The following is a 20,175-nucleotide window of genomic DNA, read 5'->3' on the forward strand; positions in this document are numbered from 1 at the left end:
TTTGCCACTGATATTCCTACATTGCTCTACTGACTGAAAGAAATTGTTTGAGATGCTAAGGCAATTCCAAACAGTGCAGCAAATTTCAGAGTAGGGCTATACATCTTTAAATATAAATATATATATTTCTGTGTGCAGTATACATCTCCATAGGCAAATGTATTAACATACCAGTAAGAGAGGAGCCTCAAAAAATAGTTTCCTTTTCTTCTCATTGAATCACAAAAATCATCAGTGGGAGAAACTAAGGAAGAGAGGTCAATATATGGCTGAATAACCAGCCCAGTAATGATTTTGGCGCACTGACTAGCTGGAGGCCAGTGGTGTTTCCCAGGGGTTAGTACTGGGTCCAGACTTGTTCATCAATGGATGAAAGGACAGAGTATACCCTCAAAAAGTCTGCTAATGATATAAAACTGAGAGGAGCAGCTGATACACCAGAAGGCAGCGCTGCCATTCAGCAAGACCTGGACAGTCTAGGGAGTTGAGCGGAGAGAAACTCGGTGTTCAGTAAGGACAAGTGTAACATCCTGCACCTGGGGAGGAACAGCCCCACGCACCAGCACAGGCTGGGGGCAGACCCGCTGGAAGGCAGCTCTGCGGAGAAGGGCCTGGGAGCCGTGGTAGACAGCAAGCTGGCCATGAGCCAGCAGGGTGCCCTGGTGGCCAAGGAGGCCAGTGGGATCCTGGGGTGCATTAAGAAGAGTGTGGCCAGCAGGTCGAGGGAGCTCTGCCCTGGTGAGGCCACATGTGGAGTGCTGTGTCCAGTTCTGGGCTCCCCAGTTCAAGAGAGACAGGGAACTCCTGGAGAGGGTCCAGCGGAGGGCTACAAAGATGATGAGGGGCCTGGAGCACCTGCCTGAAGAGGAAAGGCTGAGAGAGCTGGGCCTGTTCAGCCTGGAGAAGAGGAGACTGAGAGGGGATCTTATCAATGCATACAAATATCTTGAGGGCAGGTGTCAAGAGGATGGTGCCAGGCTCTTTTCAGTGGCGCCCAGTGACAGGACGAGGGGCAACAGGCACAAACTGAAACACAACAAGTTCCTTCTGAATGTTAGGAAGCACTTCTTAACATTGAGGGTGATAGAGCACTGGCACAGGCTGCCCAGAGATGCTGTGGAGTCTCCTTCTCTGGAGACATTCCAAACCCACCTGGATGTGATCCTGTGCAACCTGCTCTGGGTGAACCTGCTGTAGCAGGGGGTTGGGCTAGATGATCTCCAGAGGTCTTTTCCAAGCCCATCCTTTCTGTGATTCTGTGATTTGGTGATTAAGAGTTATGTTTCGGGGCTTGTGTAGCTTGCAGCTTCAGGAAGAATAGTTTATAGCAGATTGAAAATATATACAAATGGACCTTAAAATCCAGTTGAACCCATTCAATTTGAATATTTTATTTGGGAGTTATTTTGGATTTTTTTTCTAAAACTCATTAAACACTTCTTCTTAAGACAAATTAATAGAAATTCCTGCATCTATGATGTTTGAAAATCCTTGTTTCTCATCTGGAAGCTACCAATGATCTTTTTTTTCCTTCAGAGGACCATCAAAGTATTTTTTTCTGTTTGTTTGTTTGTTTGCTTGTTTGTTTGTTTGTTTGTTGTGTGTGTATGTGACCCACCAGATCTTTTTTGTTAAGTATTCCTGATAGTAACAGGTCTATTGCTTTTATATGAGTTATGAATCATTTTTCATGGGACTGGAAGCAAAAGGTGAAGGTAGGGTAAGGTCCCCTGTCAATCAGCTGATGCTGATCTGCAGTTTGAGACCACATCTAGAGTACTGGTCTTAGTACAAGAGAGACATGGACATATTGAAAAGACTGCAGCTGAGAGCCACAAAGATGATGAAGGGACTGGAATGTCTCTTGAATGAAGAAAAGCTGAGCAAGCTGGGACTGTTCAGCTTGGAGAAGAAAAGGCTCACAGGGAACCTTGTCGATGTGTATAATGGGAGGCAGTAAAGAACATGAAGTTAGACTTTTCTCAGCAGTATCCTGTGAACAGACAAGAGGAAATAGGCATAAACTGAAATACAAGAAATTCCATTTGAGCATAACAAAAAGCCTTTCTGCAGTGAGGGTGGTTGAATACTGGAACAGACTGTGAGGTTGTGGAGTCCCTATCCTGAAAGGCATTCAGAACCTGACTGGACATTGTCCTAGGCAAGCTTGCTAGTCCTAGCTGACCTCGCACTGAGGAAGAGGCTGGTCTGGATGATGTCCTGTGGTCCCTTCCAGCATCAACCATTCTGTGATTCCATCAATTTCCTCACTGGTCAGCTGCTACAGTAAAAGATGAGGTTATATTACTTCCCAGAAAGAACTGCAGTGAACTGACAGAGACAGGTGTGCTAACACTGAATTGCCCGTAGTAGTTGTGTTTGTGGCTAAGCTTCATTTCTGAATACCACTTAAGAGTAAGGGTGGCCAAGAGACATGCACGTGGACAAGTTTTCACACATTTTTCATAAGTGGCACAATAACATACCTACAGGCAGCTTATCCTGCTGCCTTGAATGCACACATACAGTCCTGAATGGCTGTCATCTTGATCTACTCCACTTCCTTCAGTGCTTTCACAATAGCAGTGCCACCCACTGCTGGAGCAGACTCATTCAGTACCTGGGCTGTTCCTGTCTGTCATAGCCTGTCCAATCGTGGCCAGGCTGCTTCAGCATAAAGAGACCTGCATCTTGAAATGGCTACTTTAAGCCTTTTACAAATCCTACCCTATTTGCTGCAAAGCCTAATTCATAGCAAAATCCTCTAGCAAACTCTGTACCTTTCTGTCTGCAGAAAAACAGATCTCTAAAAGTTGGTAAGACCAACAGGCAACAATGAGGCTAGTTTCCCACATTTACATCTCCTTTCCTTCTAGTTTTCAAGGCTGAAAACATTAGGTCCTGCTTTAAGAATTTCTACCAAAGGCAAAACAAGGGCACATTCCTGCATGAATCAGTAAAAGGCTATCCTTTTCAGTTTATTTGCACAGGCACAAGAAATTTCAACTCAGTCTTGAAAAAGCTTAGTGTCCTTGTCAAAATGTAAAATTCCCCCTATACTTAACAAAAAATTCATAGAAAATGGTCAGAAGGAATCTTAAGAGGTCATCCACTCCACTTACCCACCACAAAGGAGTATAAACTAAATTATATGATTTCTTACTGAAGTGCATCCAACCTATCGGTAAAAATAATGGGTGGTGGATTACTACAACTCCCCGCTCTATGTATTAAATATATTATTTCAATATTTTTGTAGTTCTTGTTTTCTAAATTTTTGTTTGCTTTCCTGGAAGTATAATAACACAGCTAAGTTTTAGTAATACTGAGCAGATTAGGAGAATTACTCATTATTGTTTATACATATAATCTCATACAGCATTTGCTTTTTTCACTGTATCATGACACTGGTGACTCATACTCAGTTTGTGACCCATTATGTCTCCCAGCCTTCTTCTACACATCTGAAACCTAGCCCATTGTTTCCGATTTCATATTCATACAGTTCGTCATATCTAAGGGCAGACTTATGTATTTCTGCTTACTGAACTGTATTCATTTATTTCCAAATAGTTTCTCCAGATCATTTTAAGTTCTAATCCCATCCTCTGGCGTGCTTGCAGTTCCACAATAGTGTTTCCCATAAATTTAATAAGCAAAATGCTGGCTAATGCATCTTACAGATTACTAATGAAAATGTGGAGTACTACCAAACTGGTAAGTACTCAATATACTTTTCTAAGTGGTGTTGCACATATCTGGAGTGAAAGAGTTTCTCCTAGCATCTTTACGAGATTATCATGTGAGACAGTATTTAATTAAATGAAGAACAGTAATGTATAATGTTTCTCTACTGTCCAGTACACTGTCCACTACATTGTTGCACAGGTGAACCAGTGTGACATGATTTGTCTTTGAACTATGCTGGCTGAATACCTTCTTATGTTCTTGGAGGTGCCTGTAAATTATTATCTGAGACATTCTCTGACAGAGAAGTAAAGTAAAGCTGGTTCTTGGCTGCCTTTTTACCTGGTTTTCATAGTCTTTGCATTTCTCTATTCTTGTGAAATCACACATCTGAAAATACTCCAAAGTTCCTTCAGCTATATCTATAGCAGGAATTTCATTAGGCATAGGCAATTTGAAAATGCTTGTTTTATCTAAGTACTTTTCTACACTGTTCTTGTCTTAACCTGAGATCTTACAACTTTGCTTGGTGTTAATAGTACAAACTTCCTGACTGCACATAGTACTTATAGTGCAGACGGAAGCAGAAATGAAGGAAGTGTGCTAGTCTCAGTTTTTCAATCCCTATCAAGCAGTGGACTTAATTTTCCTTGCCTTGCTCTTACTATAACGGCTTTCTTCTTACCCTTCATGCACTGTGTGAAAAGTTTATTGGCCTGTCCCTCAGCACTTCTGAATTTGTCCCAAGAGCTTTTACTATTCCTTCATGTTCATGTGTAGTCGTGTGAACTACTTTCCACTTTCTGGATTCCTTCTTTTGGGTTTTTAGATCACTTAAAAGCTGATGATTCTACCAGATTGGTCTCTTAGTGTATTTCCTACTCTTGCTCTGCATTGGCATAAGCAATGTTGATTTTTTAATAGAAATTTATTTGCCTACAGAATTTCCTTACTTTCTTTCTCTGTAAGCCTTGACTTTCTCTGAAATTATTAAGGCCCATCTGCTTGAAATGCATTACTTTTATTTGGCCACATCCCTTCCTTCCTTAAAGATCTTGAACTCTTTCATTTCACTGCCACATTGCCTTCAGTTTCCACATTTGCAGCTAGTCTTCTTTGAATGCTCAGAAGCAAATCCAGGACAATCTTTTCTCCAGATACATTTTTTCCATAACTTGCATACGAAGGATATGTAAAAGACGCCTAAGAATTTCTGAGCCACCAGAGAAACTGTGCAGTTTTTAAGAATGGTTATGCTGTTGAAAGTCACAAGTTAAGACTGTCACCTTCTCCCAAGCAAAGTCCAACAGTCAGCTGTTGCCACTGCATTGGTTCCTCAAGAATTCCACCACAACCTGAATTGTTAATCTAATGAATTTTTGAATTTCTACACTAGATCATGTGGATCATAATGAAGGTGAAATCAATACTGGCACATCTGTGGTCTATCATAGCCACATGAAAAGTTGGAAGAAATAAACATCACATGAGGCTGGCTATAAATAATGTTTTTTGTGCTGATAATATGGTCAAGATGAGACAGATCTCTGTACACAATTTGAGTAATATAATACAAACAAATGGCACTCCAGAGGCTAGCTATAGTTGTGGTATGCTTGGCATCGACTTTTACTCAGTGGTTAACATTTTAATGTGTAGAGACAGAGAACAAAGCAAGTCTTGGATGGCTAAAAAGTAATTAATAGCAGCAAGCTAAGAGAGACCTGTGCCCTACCCTTCTGATCACACAGTTGGGTACCAGCTCAGATACCCTCAAATTCATGTCCCTCAAGGCATGAAGTGAAGTTGATGATTTCATGCTCTCACATGTCTGCATGTTTTCCTTAGCACTTTTTCTTAAGCACTGTCTGTGCACAACTTTATTTCCCCTGAATAATGGCATCTGCACAGTTACATACGACTTTTAGGAAGGGAAGCTGAAATAACTGAACACTGCAGTCATTCTCAAATTTTCTGTCCTGGTGGAGCACCATGAACAGTCAGACTTTCCGGTGGGTCATCATAGGTTCTAGTGAACACCAATATATTATTAACATTACTTTTTAGGCTTGAAAAGACTATTGAGATGCTATGGTACCATAAGCCATTCTCTTATTCTTCACAGCCTCACCAATAGTCTATTAGGACCTCATTTTGGGAACCACAGCTTAGGTAGAAAGGGAAGATTTTCAAAGCAAAAAAACCTAAAGTCAGCACATGACTGAGTTCTGTGATACCAGATATCTTGGAAAATCTCTTCTCAAACTAGCTAATTTCATAGCTGATTTTCAATAATGGGAAGGATTAACCCTGGGAAGAAGGTCTTGCTGATGTCACTATGAATAGTGATAGTACAGAAAGAATGGGATGTCAGTGAAGGAAAATTAAAAAAAAATACTGATTCTGCACTACATGGACAGACAGGCTACTATTCTAAGTTAAATTATAATTTATATTCCTCGCCAGAATGCTCAGCTCTTTTCCAGGGTCTTATTTCTTCTCTGTTAATTCTTGATAATTTTATACCTCCTTGACAAGAAGTAGAATAGATATCAAACTCCTATGTATTATGCATCTCAGCATTTTTATATTCAAATCCAGATACTGTGTTCTGATTTTCCACTTTTGCTGTATAATTGGGTCATCAGGTTTTCCATTAAAATGCTTAACAGAACATTGCAATTAAACTCTAAATCTATTACCTTTTGCCTCAGCATGTTTATAATGTTCTTCCTTAGTATCTTGGGTAAAAGCATTTCTTTAAATAAAAGATTAATTAAAAGAATAAGATATCCTTTCTATAGTAATCCATTAAAATAATTTTTAAATGCCATGAACCCCACAAAATGAATTAAATTCATCCTGCTACATTTTGAGAAATATACATTAATCCAAAATGGCTATATTTGTACCCTTCTTTGAAATTAGTACCCATATATTATTCTCAGAGTATTCAAGTTTCTTAATGTAGTTTGAAGATGACTGACCATTACAACTGATCAGCAGGTTTTTATTTTAAATTTAAAAACTGGTTAGAATCCCTTGTACGATTTGCATTATGACTAACAGGTATTTTTGTTACAATGCAGGGATGATATGTTTGCTGTTGTTGCAAATGTAGACTATTAAAGGCCATTATTCTTAGAAAGGGGAAATGCTTTGTTTAACAGCTTTGAAATCCACTGACAGAGCCTGTCCCTTCCCACAAGACAAACGGGTGGACACCTCGGTAGGAGTTTGCCCAGGGCCCCCATTGAGTGCCCCGGAGCTGTCCACAGGAAGGTACTGGAAAAGGCAGAAGCAGATGGTCCAGGTACACGATTATTTCATCCTGGAATATAGCATATTATTCAGCCTATGCAAGGACACTGTTGAAGTAGATCTGATTGCAAAACTGTGACACTGAGGATGTAAAGCAACTTTCCTCCAGCGAGAGTTCCCATCTAAAAAAGAGAGGGGCATTACCAGAAGACAAAATTAAATAACAGATAACACTGGGTTGCACACACACTCACAAACCCCCCCAAAACAAAACCAAAAAAAATCCAGATCAGAAAAGGTGTGGCTGAATATTGGAAAGAAACATGTTGACTCTGAAAAAAGAATAAATTTAATGCTGTTATCTTTCATAGAACTTTCAGCTGCTGTATTCTTACCTATATAAATATTTCATAAGTATACATATATATATATACACATATATATATAGCATGTATCTGTGTCCAGACACGTGTGCGAGTATGTGTCAGAGAGAGAGAGAGAAAGGAGACATGTAACAGAAAAACACAGAAAGACTTTTCACTTTGATTTGTTTATTCTCAGTAGAATACCCACAGAAATAAATGGGAGGTACATAGTTTTAGCAAGATATAAAAATTGATTTTCAGATTTGTGGTAAAGAGCTGGGGCAATATTTTGCAAACAAATTAAAAACCAGACACTCCATTGGCCCCAGAAGATTCCAAGGGAAGATGGGCACTCACAGGCATTGCCTCAAAGCATGGATATTGTGACACTTCAGATGAAGCCAGAAGCACCAAGCAGGACCCTCTTTGCCTGTAGGCTTTTCACATTATGTATGCAGTTATTGTTTTGTATTATATGCTATCTGAAATAATACAAAAACATTTTACTGAAAAATAAACCACAGGTTTTATGCTCAACACCAGGATTACAAAACATGATGTAATGAATTATTCATTTTGTTTGACTTAATGTAATCATTTTCCTCCCTAAGTTAAGCCCCTGTGAATAGTATCCTATACAGCTACAGTTTTGAAGAACTTAATACTAGGAGGAAAAACACCTGGCATTAACCGACAATGAATTAGGTTCATTGTCACGTAGAAAAAAAATACTTTGGCAATTTAATCTTTGATGTTTTGTATATCCCAGTTTCAAAGAGCATCTATGAAGAACACAAAATGGATTGACCTTGAAAACAGGAAATAAAGGTGGGTGAATTTTAGGCAGTGGCATTGAATCCATCTTGCTGTTCCAAGCCCAGCTGTAATTGGAAAGCAGTTCTGGCTCTTGTAAAAATTCAGTCAGAGAATTCTGATAAGCTTTCATAACTTACTCTAGATCAAACCTTTTTAAAAACTACAAACCTCAGGACAATGGTCCTGTGAAAAAGCATGTTGCCCGGTGCACTGTTCTTGCCAACTTACACACTAATTTACTTTCTTGTTACCATGTGAATGAAGGAGATAAAATAAAAAAAGATTAATCAAACCACAGAGTTTGCTGAAGGAAGTTGACTTTAATAACTTTACATCAAACTATAGAGAGCAGTTCTATTCAGAATGAGAGCCATAGTCATCAAAAGAGTTTTGGGGGACCTCACAAAGGAGCTTAGGGTATGCAGTAAAAATAATGCTAATCATGCACAAAATGTGACCCTTTGGCGATACCTGCTACCTGATGCCAAATCCTCCAGCAGTATAATAGGATTCAGTAAACAAGTGAACTATCTTTTTTTAAAAACACAGTTAAAGAGGCTGTAGTATAAATAAATGGCAACAGAACCTCTAGTCTTTTCAAAGCCTAATTGCCATTAACTGATGACATGTCCAAGCACAAACATCAAAATAGCAGCAATCGAAGGTAGAGGAGTGAGGGGGAAGAAGAGTTTTTCTCTGAAGCTCCTATGCTATTTATGACAATATCTTAACTTTGTGGTACTCCCCTCCACAATTTGTTACATTATTGCAAGGCTCAGAAGGAGAAGGTTAACAACTCATTCCTGCATTCAGTGTTTGCAAGGGTGCACTGCAGTGTCCACTTCAGAAAACTACAACAGTATTTTCAAACCAAGCTGTTCTGCAGGCGGTAGCATTAAGTGCATATTTTATTTGCTGCCTTTTATTTGAGATTCCCATTCTCTCCTGCTCTGCAGCAGTCTGGGTAAGCACCGGTTCAGCCATCATCATTAGTATGTACTTTTATTTATTAATCACATTCACGATGCATTTGAGCTGCATTCCAATCAAAATTGTGAACTGGCCCAGAAGATGCAGCAGCCATGTCATTTTGTATCAGCAGCGTCTCTTTTATTTCAATACCACTCTGACCTTCAGCAATAGTGTCATGTGCTTCTATAATGGTTCTCATTGCCTCCTTTCTCAAGCACCACAGCTCCCTAGAGACTATCTGCATGGGAAGATAACTTTAGGAGCCTCTGGGGGTCTGCTTTCTGTTTGCTCCCATACTGGCTAAAAAACAGTAAAAATCCCATTTGTTCAAATCCAGAATTTTTTTGCCTTTTTTTTTTTTTTTTTAATCAAGAGCACAGAGCAACACAGCCACTGCTTTGAGTTTCTCAGCAAAGCTACCACCTAATTACTGCCTGCTGAGTAGCACAGTTAAACACAATCAGTCAGAAAGCCTTAAAGATACAATATCCTTTTTCATGAACTGTCTGCTTGTCAATTCGAAGTCACCCTCCTGCTTTAAATCAACCAACCACAGAGCTGTTATGAACAGCAACTGATTTTCCATGCAGTGCTGCAAAACAAAATCCCACCATATCCTATTTTTAATGGCCACAGTTTTTCAACTGTATAACAAGAGGTAGCTGGCACTGCTGAGCTGAACCATATCAAAAATGGGTTCATGTAGAAATAGTACAGAACCCTTGAAGAATGCCAGTACAGACCCAATTACATGTGCATTGTGATGCTCAAAGCCAATTACAGGCAAATAACAGTGAAGCATTTTTTCCCCCTTCATAGCTGCATTGTAGACATTGGTTGCTTTTATGTTTTGTTTCTACAGGATACAATGAAATAATTTTTAAGGCTCAAATCCAAATATTATTTTATTAATCCAATGTATGTTTATGCACAAAGACTTTTAAAAATGAAATTAGCATAGGAACACCAGCCTTTGCCAGGCTTAGATTGATGTGGGCAAGGTGCAAGTATTTTATACTTCTGTATAAAATTTTTCAGATCTGTAGGTATTAGGAACATATGCACGGACATAGAAGTACTACATAAACAAGTACGAGACTGTAACCTTCAAAAGACATGACAGGGTGGGTATTTTCTAACAGGCTTGGGACATTGGATACTTACTGATAGTTGCCAATTCTGATCTGTTCTCATCCATGCAGTTAAGCTATAAACCTCTTGGTAGCTGGAAATTTTCTATTAACTTGGTAAAATATTTAAATATGGTGAGTGGAGAAACTAAAAAGTGTACTTGAATTGACAAACAAAATTCAAAAGTACCATTCTATTTTCCACACTTAAATCAATACCCTATACTGCTATGACTTTCAAGTGTACTGTGTCACAATTTTTTTTCTCTCCATTCTACTGACATTGTCGACTAATAATGTCACAAGCATAAAAACATACTTAAATCTGTTAGTATTTGCCTTCTTAATTTAGATGATCTGACTTATAAAGAAACCTTTTCGTCTGTGTGAAATAATACATTTCTGTTGCCTTTTACTCTCACAGCACTACCACAGGGCAGAGTAAAGGGGATTTGTATACATAAAATAGGCACTGTTTAGAGCATGATTTCCATATCTGTAGTAGTGACTGGGGCAGAGATAGGAGGTAATGGAAAGAAGAGTTGTGGAACAGACACTCCACCATCAGACTGAACAGAATAAACTCTGCACCAGTGGCTCCACCAGAAGCTACTGAAGTCCACTCTTGTTCTCTGCCTTACTTTTTCATTACCTCACAAATTCTGATTTGCTTTTGAGAACAAACTTGGTCTTGACTTTATTAAATGTATAATGCCAGATTTAGAGATAAAGGTAGTATATCTATTTCTCTTTAAAATACAGATAAATACACTCAGTCTTGCCTCCATGGTAAATATAATCTTTTCACTGGGAACTCCATTTGTTCAAAACTTATTAAATTCTCCATATAACTGTAAAATCATAAACTCATGTAAAAATGCAAAAATACGGTATCTTCAGTGATTTGTACTAGCAATAATGCATGATTACAGTTAAAATAGCATTAAGAGCAGACCTGCTGATATGGCTTATAAAATTCTGAGAAACTGGAAGAGCTTTACAAAAAATTTTAGAGTAAATTAGAATATATTCATTAATTCATTATCAAAATTAAAATTAAAGATGGAAAACATGTAATGTATCATTTAGTTACCACATAAGTTACTGACTGAAATATTTCTGATATACTATTAACATTAGTGAAAACATAAAAACTAACAATAATGCTGCCATAAAGTCAGTCAGAAGGATTAATAACAATGTGCAAGCACAGAACTAATATTAAAATGTAGATACAGAAGAAAGGCTTGTTTTAGAGAAAAAACTTGGAAAACTAACAGGATTCCTTGCACATTCACTGAAATGCACTTACAACAGTACACTAATAAAGAGCAACAGACTTGTAATAATCTGATTTTGTGGTTCTGAAACAAAATAACTTTGATTGAAATATCCAGTAGTTTTAGAAGCATTTCAAAGGACTGAAGTGTAATATTAATACTATTAATGTAATCCTTACTCCAGAAGCCCACAACCTTCCAAGCAAGAATAACTTCCATATTTGTTTAAACTTTCCTCCTCCAGTTTTCTAATTTTGCTATACTACAATGCTATCAAGGATTAGAGGAGAGATAAACAGACAACCACTGCAAATATGTTTCCTGCAATTTTTCTAGGTTGGTTTTGAACATTCACAGACCTACTACAAAAGAATGCAGTGTGGCCAGAATGCATTTCCCACCTACACTGAGCAGACCAAGGCATCAGGCAGAATAAAGGAGCCAAAATGCACTGACCAATCTGCCTCTCAGTATGCAATCAGTCTATATCATAGAATCATAGAACACTTTGTGTTGGTGGGAACCTTTAAAGGTCATCTAGCTTAACATCCCTGCAATGAACAGGGACATCCTCAGCTAGATCAGATTGCTCAGAGCCCTGCCCTACCTGACACTGAATGTTTCCAGGGATGAGGCAATTTTAAATGGTGTGTTTCAGAGACCAGAACAGTTATGGAAGAAGAGGAACCTAGTTCAATAGTTTGGACCACCAGCTGTTTTCTGCATAAGATGCCACTTTGGTTATTCTCTGCTGTTTTGGATACTTTGCGTACCCATGGGGCTCACACCACCAGCTTGAGAACAGTGCTCTTGTCCTGTGTCTCAGGGCCCGGTTTACCTATCAGACAGAAGTCTTAACATATTCAGACTCCTTCAGACTACAGCTGTGGCAACTAATAAAGTCACTATACTCAAATTCTGAAGAAACACTGTCCTGAATTACTCTTCCCCATTTAGAGGTTACCTAACAATGCCAGTAGCCTATATGAGCTTGACAGCTTGATAGAACAATCAGTAATTCTTTTAATTACAACCTCTGTTCCTGAATCAAGCCCATGAAAAAAGTTATATTGGTTTATACAGAAACTCTGGAGATTTTGCACTATTTTATTGTCACATGGGACAAAACCAATGAAAAGCTGACACATGTCAAATTTTGCAGAAAACCCAGCTTTTAATTTTAACTTGTAAAATAATTATCAGATTTACTTGTGGAGTTACACAATATTATATATCAGGGATAAATCCTATAAATTCTTCTTTATCAAGAATGTAATTCAGGGCAATGAAACTGTCTTGTCTTATTTGAATTCTAGTTTAAAGCAAAAAATACAAGCATCTGCTTGAATTGTGGAGGCATGTAGAAAGACCATGCAACTGAGGAAGGTTTTGGCAGCACACAAAGTAATTTCTAATAACACATTAGTCAAATAATATGCTAAAAGGAATAAAGCCTTAAGATTTCCACAAAGAATAGGAAATAGAGCTACATTCTTTGAAATTGTGCAAGAAACCACAATGATTCCCTAAAAAGCCATATTTCTAAGTCTAGAGAGAAAGAAAGATTACCAGGCTCTTTCCTTGGCCAAAATTTACCGTTCAGTCATGCAAGACACTGAGAAATTTTTTTTCTTATCTGTAAAAGCACTTAAGCTGGAGCTTAACCTGAAGCATGTGAGAAATACTACTGATATCAATAAGAAACCAGTGTTTAAGTGCTTAAAGGTAAGCAACTATTTATGTGAATTGCTGCATAGAGCCATAATGCTCAGACTCTTGAAGAATAAAGCTTTTATGTTATAACTAGAACAGTCTTTCTAAAGCACCATCCTGCAGTTACAAAAAGAATGGCTTCTAAGATCAAAACCAACGAGTACTGGCAAATCGGTTACCAGAGGTTTCTGCTCTCCCTTGGGACCATGGACAGAGATTTGGAATCCTGTCATTAGTGAGACCTTGGATGAGTCCTAAGTCCCTGAAATATACTTGTGAAGTCATTAACCTTCAATCATGTAATTATACATCCGTAATAAGAGCCATGAGTCAGGTTTACTTTTGAAATTAGTAAAGACAATAAAATTCTAATAGCTGAGTTCAAAGATTCAGAAGCATTATGTCTCCCGATCTTAATTTACAGCAGCTCCTGGAAATGAGATTTGAAAGGTAGCTGCTCATTTCCTCACTCATGCTATGATCATCCTGGAGCTTGGTGGTAGTTTACAACACTTTTACTCATCTACATACCATACAGCAAAATTATGTAATATGGTGATAATAATTAGCTTTGACTGCAGGCAAACTCCTGGATAAAGGCTTGTTTTCATGGTGTTGAATAAATGAGGGGATCTGTGACCTTTTTATAACGTATTGGGGTAATTTTATCCTTCACAGTCACAGCTATTAAGGAAATATTTCTCACACACACATTCTTATTTTTTTTTCTTCCTGTGGGTGTTGGTGTTACTATTTAATTTCCTACAGCCCAATGTAGTACTAGGCACATGAAAGAGGAAAACCCATATTCAGATGAGCACTATTGGTGCCATTATTTTAACAACCTGCTTACAAGATACATAGCGTTAAAATCAAAGGAATAATAAAAAATTCAGCAATTGCATATTTGGAGCTTCTTTAATTTTTCTTTAATGAAGTGGGATTTCTTTCTGGATGCACGGCAAAATTAATGTATATATCTACAGATAAATACTTATTTTTCTTTAAGCTGATAAGATTGGAACTTCATAAAAATCAGATTGTTCCATCTTTTACAACTGGGCCATTCTCCAGAAGAATTAATTAATTGCATTTAGACTTAAAGGCCAATGTGGTAATATCATAAACAAGTTTTTTAATCAAAAATGTTTATTTAGGTAGATAGAAACAGGGGAATTGCCATCCTGGGTCAGAATAAGGTTCACCTGTTATCATATACTATTTGGAAACACTTATCCTGAAGCAGGCTCATAAAAGTTACCTGCCTCACACCCTAAGTCTCTTCGTAATTAATAGAAGAATCAAGACTGCTTTTATCCCAAAATGTAAAGTTTAACATTCATTACATCACATGCTTATAGCTAATTAAGCTGACACGAACTACTTTACTTACAAAGTTGGATTCCTTTCTTAATTTTCCTGAATTCTTGATCTTTGTAACTTCTAGTGGCAATGGGTGAAAAACTATTGTAACTTTCTTTAATTTTAACCTTATTGAATGTTCTCTTGTGTGTTAGAATAGAGGCTACCTCTAACTGTTCGTTATTTGATACACTTTTTTTCATGTTTTGGAGGCTTATGAATCCACCTGTCAACAGCTTTGGGTGATCGATGTGAGGGGAAACTGTGGGTCTGAAATTGCAACATCTTTTTCTATGGCATTAGTTCATATGAATGGATATGAGAGCTTGTACTTTGAGCAGTATAGCCCACGAGCATATATAAGTCTCTTCATTCTGTCTTTATAGTTTAAGAAACCTTTGTAATTCATTTCCACAGAAAGAGTCAAGAGTTTCTTACCACAAGGAAGCCTCAAACTGCTGTTGTTTTCAGTAGGACTGAAGCAAGAATATAGGAAAGCTGTATAACAGAAGCAGAAACAAAAATAAAACTACAGAGCATTTAACTGTGGACTGAATTTATGCAGATAATCAAAACTGATGTAGAAGTTCCAAGGTTGAAGATAAACCATACTCTGTTTCACACGCTACTTAGTGGTTCATAGAAGCAGGCCTCTTTACTGCAATAACATTGTCAGTTCAGAAACAATTAATAACATTGGCATCCTTTTTCCTGGTCACAGCCTGACAGGTGAGGGTGGGTATATATCAGAAATGCTCACAATGTGGCTAAAGGATGTTCACAGCTGTGCTGAATCCTTGGTCTACCATCACTGACTGAAAGGTTTCTTTCTATCTGGTGGACATCAGTTTACAGGACAATAAACACAGGCTTTCATGAGACTGATATTCCTTAATGATTTTGTGAAATAATGATTTGAAATAGAAAATAAAAATAGAATGTAAAAAATTAATTCCATAGTTTCAACTTGCTATTTTTCGAGGGGAGAAGTATTAGAAAAATATGAAAGATGAATCCTTTGGATACCTTCAGATGAGAATATATATAGTGAATAAATGCATTATTATACATGTGATTTCCTATGAAAGAAATATTAACAAAAAAATAATTTTCACTGTAGAAAAATGTGACATTTTCCCTAAACATTTAAACTCAGAGAATGTTACACAGTTTTTGCATATGAGCCAAAACTGGAAAGCTCTTGCCAAAAGCTTTCTGGTCTCTTTACTGGCACTGCAATTGCAGCTCCAAGCCTAGAATTCAGAGAGGCTACATGGCACTGAATTTTTGATGTGCTGATTTCAAGACTGGCCCTATTTTGAGAAGGATGTCTTTTGTGCAACTTTTGAGATAAAACATACGCAGACAAGCCCTTTTGGAAAATGTATTCAGTGATGAACAGTTAACATTTGTTTTGTGGCTGGTTACAGTACTAATTTCTACATTAAGACCAAACTCTTGTTTAAATTCAGTGTTTCAGTCAGCATTCATACACTGACTCAGTGAATGTTAAATGAAAGACTAATTTGAAAAAAAAATGATAACTCTTCATAATTTTACTCTGGTTCTTACTCTATATTCCCATTCTACATTTTCTACAAAAATTTGGGGCTTCATGGCTTTCTATCTGTTTTAAGACATTTCTGTACAGAATTTTGTGATTTTCTATTGAGTGAAAAAGGTCTTTAGGTCTTCATTCTTGATATCGCTAGCTACCATTCTCTCCTTGTATCACTAAGTGATAATATGACTTTTGACTGTGAATGTCACGGAAAAATAAAATAATTAAATTTCAGTCTCTATATTAACATACACTCCCAGTTTATAATCCTAGCTATTGAGGTGAAGTAAAGTCATCTTTCTTCTACTTCCTGAGGCTGAATATCCCCAAAACAATGGCTTAAACCTCTCTCTGAAGGTTGATATGCACAGCTCCATTTATGAATCTTCTTTATTATCTCTTCTAATGGGGCTGAGGGTGCCTTGGATTCTCTTATGTTGTTTTAAATCCTGTCCATTCTCTGTTTAGATTCAGCAGTGATAAACAGCCAGAGGCAATAATTGAATATTCAGTCTTTTCATATGCCCTTACTAACCTGCACATGCCACGGACAGTCTGCATGCACTGCAAATTGCAGTGAACTGGATGCAGTCAAACCAACAGGCAGGAGATGTGCAACTTCCCCAGTACCACTCTGACAAACAAGGACTCTTCCTCCTTTTAGCAGAGTGAAGTCTCATGCAGTCTTTTCTATTTACTGTTCTTTGTTCCATCAAAAGTCATTTCTTTTCATGCATGATTCGTTATTCCCATCTGCATCTACTGTACTTCCTTTAGAAATGGCCTATTTATAATCATAACAATGCATTTTGCTTACACATTATTGTCCAATAATGGCACACTTTGGGGTTTAGCAGCACTGTTTCTTTCAGTTTCCATCCAACAACTATTGATGCATGTCATTGTATTAAACAATAACATATATTCCTCTTTAATACTGTGGGTTTTGACCAGCTTTAGACAAACTGCATACATCATCTGATTGCCTATACATTCAAAGATGATCTCTTGAAGACTATGCTGTGTTAGAGTGGAGTGCAGTACTTGACAGGAAATATAGGCCCTGGAAAATCATTAACTTGACTATTTCCTGATTTTAAGATGTTGTGATTTCAAATATTTAGATTTTCTTCTAAAAAACAAGGCAATTTGAAAATAATTCTGGTAACTTCGGCATCTGGAAAGATGTCAGGAAATAGGTCTTCACATTTTTTTCTGAAGAGGTGGGAAAGTGCCATGGATGTAAAGATGTCTCTGTATTTGCTAGCATGATATCTAAAATACTGATTACTGTGTTTGGGTAAAATAGAAGATTGTGGTGTTTTTTCTTTTTTCTTTTAAAAACCACTTATCTTATTCTAGTATTTCCAGACAGGGGTAGAAATGAAGCTGTTGCTTTCTGCAGGGACAAGAGGAAAAGAGAAGCTATTTAAAGGACACTGAGGGGATACTGAAGGTTGCTAAGGCGCCTAGGACTTACATTTTCAGAACACATCATTTAAGCACAAGAGAGTACCAAGATCGGTCACTTGGAATGAACTGTCATTCTTACTCTTTTTGTACCATCAGTTCAGAACAATTATTCTGGAAAAAAAAAAAGTCTTTTCCTCTTTTCTTTCATTTTTGAAGAGGTATCAACACATTTCACAAGATTATTCTTTCTGTATTATTGAGCTAACTGTATTATAAATTTACTAATGAAATGGTATGTAAATTAAAAAGATATGTCTTTTTCATCATCTCATAGGCATATTTTACGACTAGATTTATTTCTATCATTAATGAAATGATTTTAACTACTGTAGCCTTTTTGATGTCTAAATGTTTATATACATGCAGAAAAAAACAAAAAAAAGGCTCTTTTGATAAAAAGATTTTAGGAAGAGCCCACAGGAAGAAAAGAGTCATTAAGAGGTATTTTACAAGGGCAGCATTGGGAACCTAACCAGGATACATAAGCAAAAACAGACGCAAAGTGTATTTAAAGAATGAAAAAAGTAGGCTTTATGGACTCTTGCAAGAGACATTTAGATGTTCTCTGTCCATGGTTCACATCACATAACACACGGATTCTGTACAATTCATTTCAAAATCCTCTATTGCTCTGCCCTGTAAGGGTGAAGAGGTTATAAAGCAGAAAGGACTTTCGTTTGTAAAGTGTCATGTCTTTCCCTCTCCTTGCAAGCACAAAATCCATTTGTGAAATCCCATGTTCCTTTTAAGTGGGAACTGTTTTTTGGGGTCATCTTCGGCACTGAATAATAACCCCTGGCATGCTAGCAATACAGCTTTCCTATAAGCATCATTACCCATTAAGACTTACAAATCCAGCTCTTGAGACTGTTTGGTCATCACATGGAAAAAGCAGGCTCTCATTTCTCAACCTTTACCACCATACAGCTCTTGGCTATGAGTACAGCCAGGATAAGAAAAAAACCAAGGTGAAAACCTCCTCCTTGAACTGCCCTTTCCTAAAGCCACTTTTGTGCATGAAAATCACTTTCTGAAGGGAATCCAAACCAGTTCCTCCAATGATACCATCTGCAGCTCTGTTCCCATAACGTAATCTGAGCATGAGACTGACTGACCTACCAGAGTTGCGCGTATCTTACTTGTTTCCTCATTCACCTCCAGGAATACAAGCATGACAAAGACATGTGACAGTAGAGCAAGTCTGTGGTGAATCTCTGATGAGGCACTTCAAAGAGGCAAATAAACTGAGACTCCACTGGCTGCTGCTACTTGTACCCCTCTGGAAGATGGATCATGTAACGAAGAAGGAGGAAAGGAATGGTGCTAAGACATAGTAGAATACCAAAACAAAATTTCTCACAGCTCCTCTGATGAGTTGTTTTGACTCAAGATCTTTGAGGCAAACATATAAGGCTTTCCCATTCCTACATTTTGTACAGTTTTTTGTCTCATGATAAAATATTTTCTGCAAATTCCCCAGTTTTAAATGTGCTTATAAGCACTTTTACATTGTGATGTTTTTCTTTAGAGTTGTGATATCCTCTGCATTCCTAAATACATGGTTGTGGAGGTTGGGCTTGCTATCTTCTTGATTCCAGACATCTAAACACTTCACATTGTCAACCATGACGTTCCTATGTTTCATAAATATAAACAATTGACTCCATTCCCAGGTGTTATACACGTTAGACTTGTTCGTGTTTCAAAGGCTGGTCTCTTTCAGTAAGAGATAGAACCAATGTTTTGCAAATCCTGCTTCCCATTTTTCTTTCTTTTACAGACTTGGACAAGAAGGCTCTATGTGGAGTTTCACTTCTCTTGCATGGCCCAGAAGAAAAAAAAAAAAAAAAAAGAATATAAATTCTTGCTTCTTGATCTCCTCATGGTGAGGCTGGAGAATGACTTGAACCTAGAACCATACGCCTTGACTTTCTAGAAAATTACTTTACACTTTCAGGAATGAAGAATGAGTAAAAATCTGTCATCTTTATATCCAGTATATTTCCCTCTCTCTGCCTCCTCTGAGGTATGTTGTCAAATCATATGCTTCCCTCTAGGGACTTGGAAAAAGACTTTCCTAGTTTGAGCTGCAGTCAAAACTTGCAGCTTTCCAAATTTCTGAGGAACACTTTGCCTTGGCACTTGTCTTTCTCCAAATTGTCTCCTGGCTCTTGGACTACTCAGCATCCTCCTCTCCTTTACATATATCTGCTGGGAGGTGCAAAATTTGTAGCTGTAAGTCTCCATTTGCTACCTCTTTGAATTTCTCTCTCTATTCCAACCCACCCTAGTCAGAGGAGACACGCTTTTTACAATCTTAAAACATATTCCTGAGGCCTATTTTGAAAAGAAAATTACAGTAAAAAAGTACCTGTTTCTCTCCAGAATGAGATAACAAGGTGTTAAGACAGTCAGCTGTGGAATAGCTGCTGCTTTTCAGAGTGACATCTTAGGAGTGACAGGATTATCTCTCACATCTCCAAAAGGACATGAAGGTGGGAAGTTCATTCCCTAAGGGAATTACAGTTTGATGGTGTTGGGAAGTGTTTGAAAAC

Source organism: Falco punctatus, assembly GCF_963210335.1.
Source record: "Falco punctatus genome assembly, chromosome: 3".
NCBI classification, from domain to species: Eukaryota; Metazoa; Chordata; class Aves; order Falconiformes; family Falconidae; genus Falco; species Falco punctatus.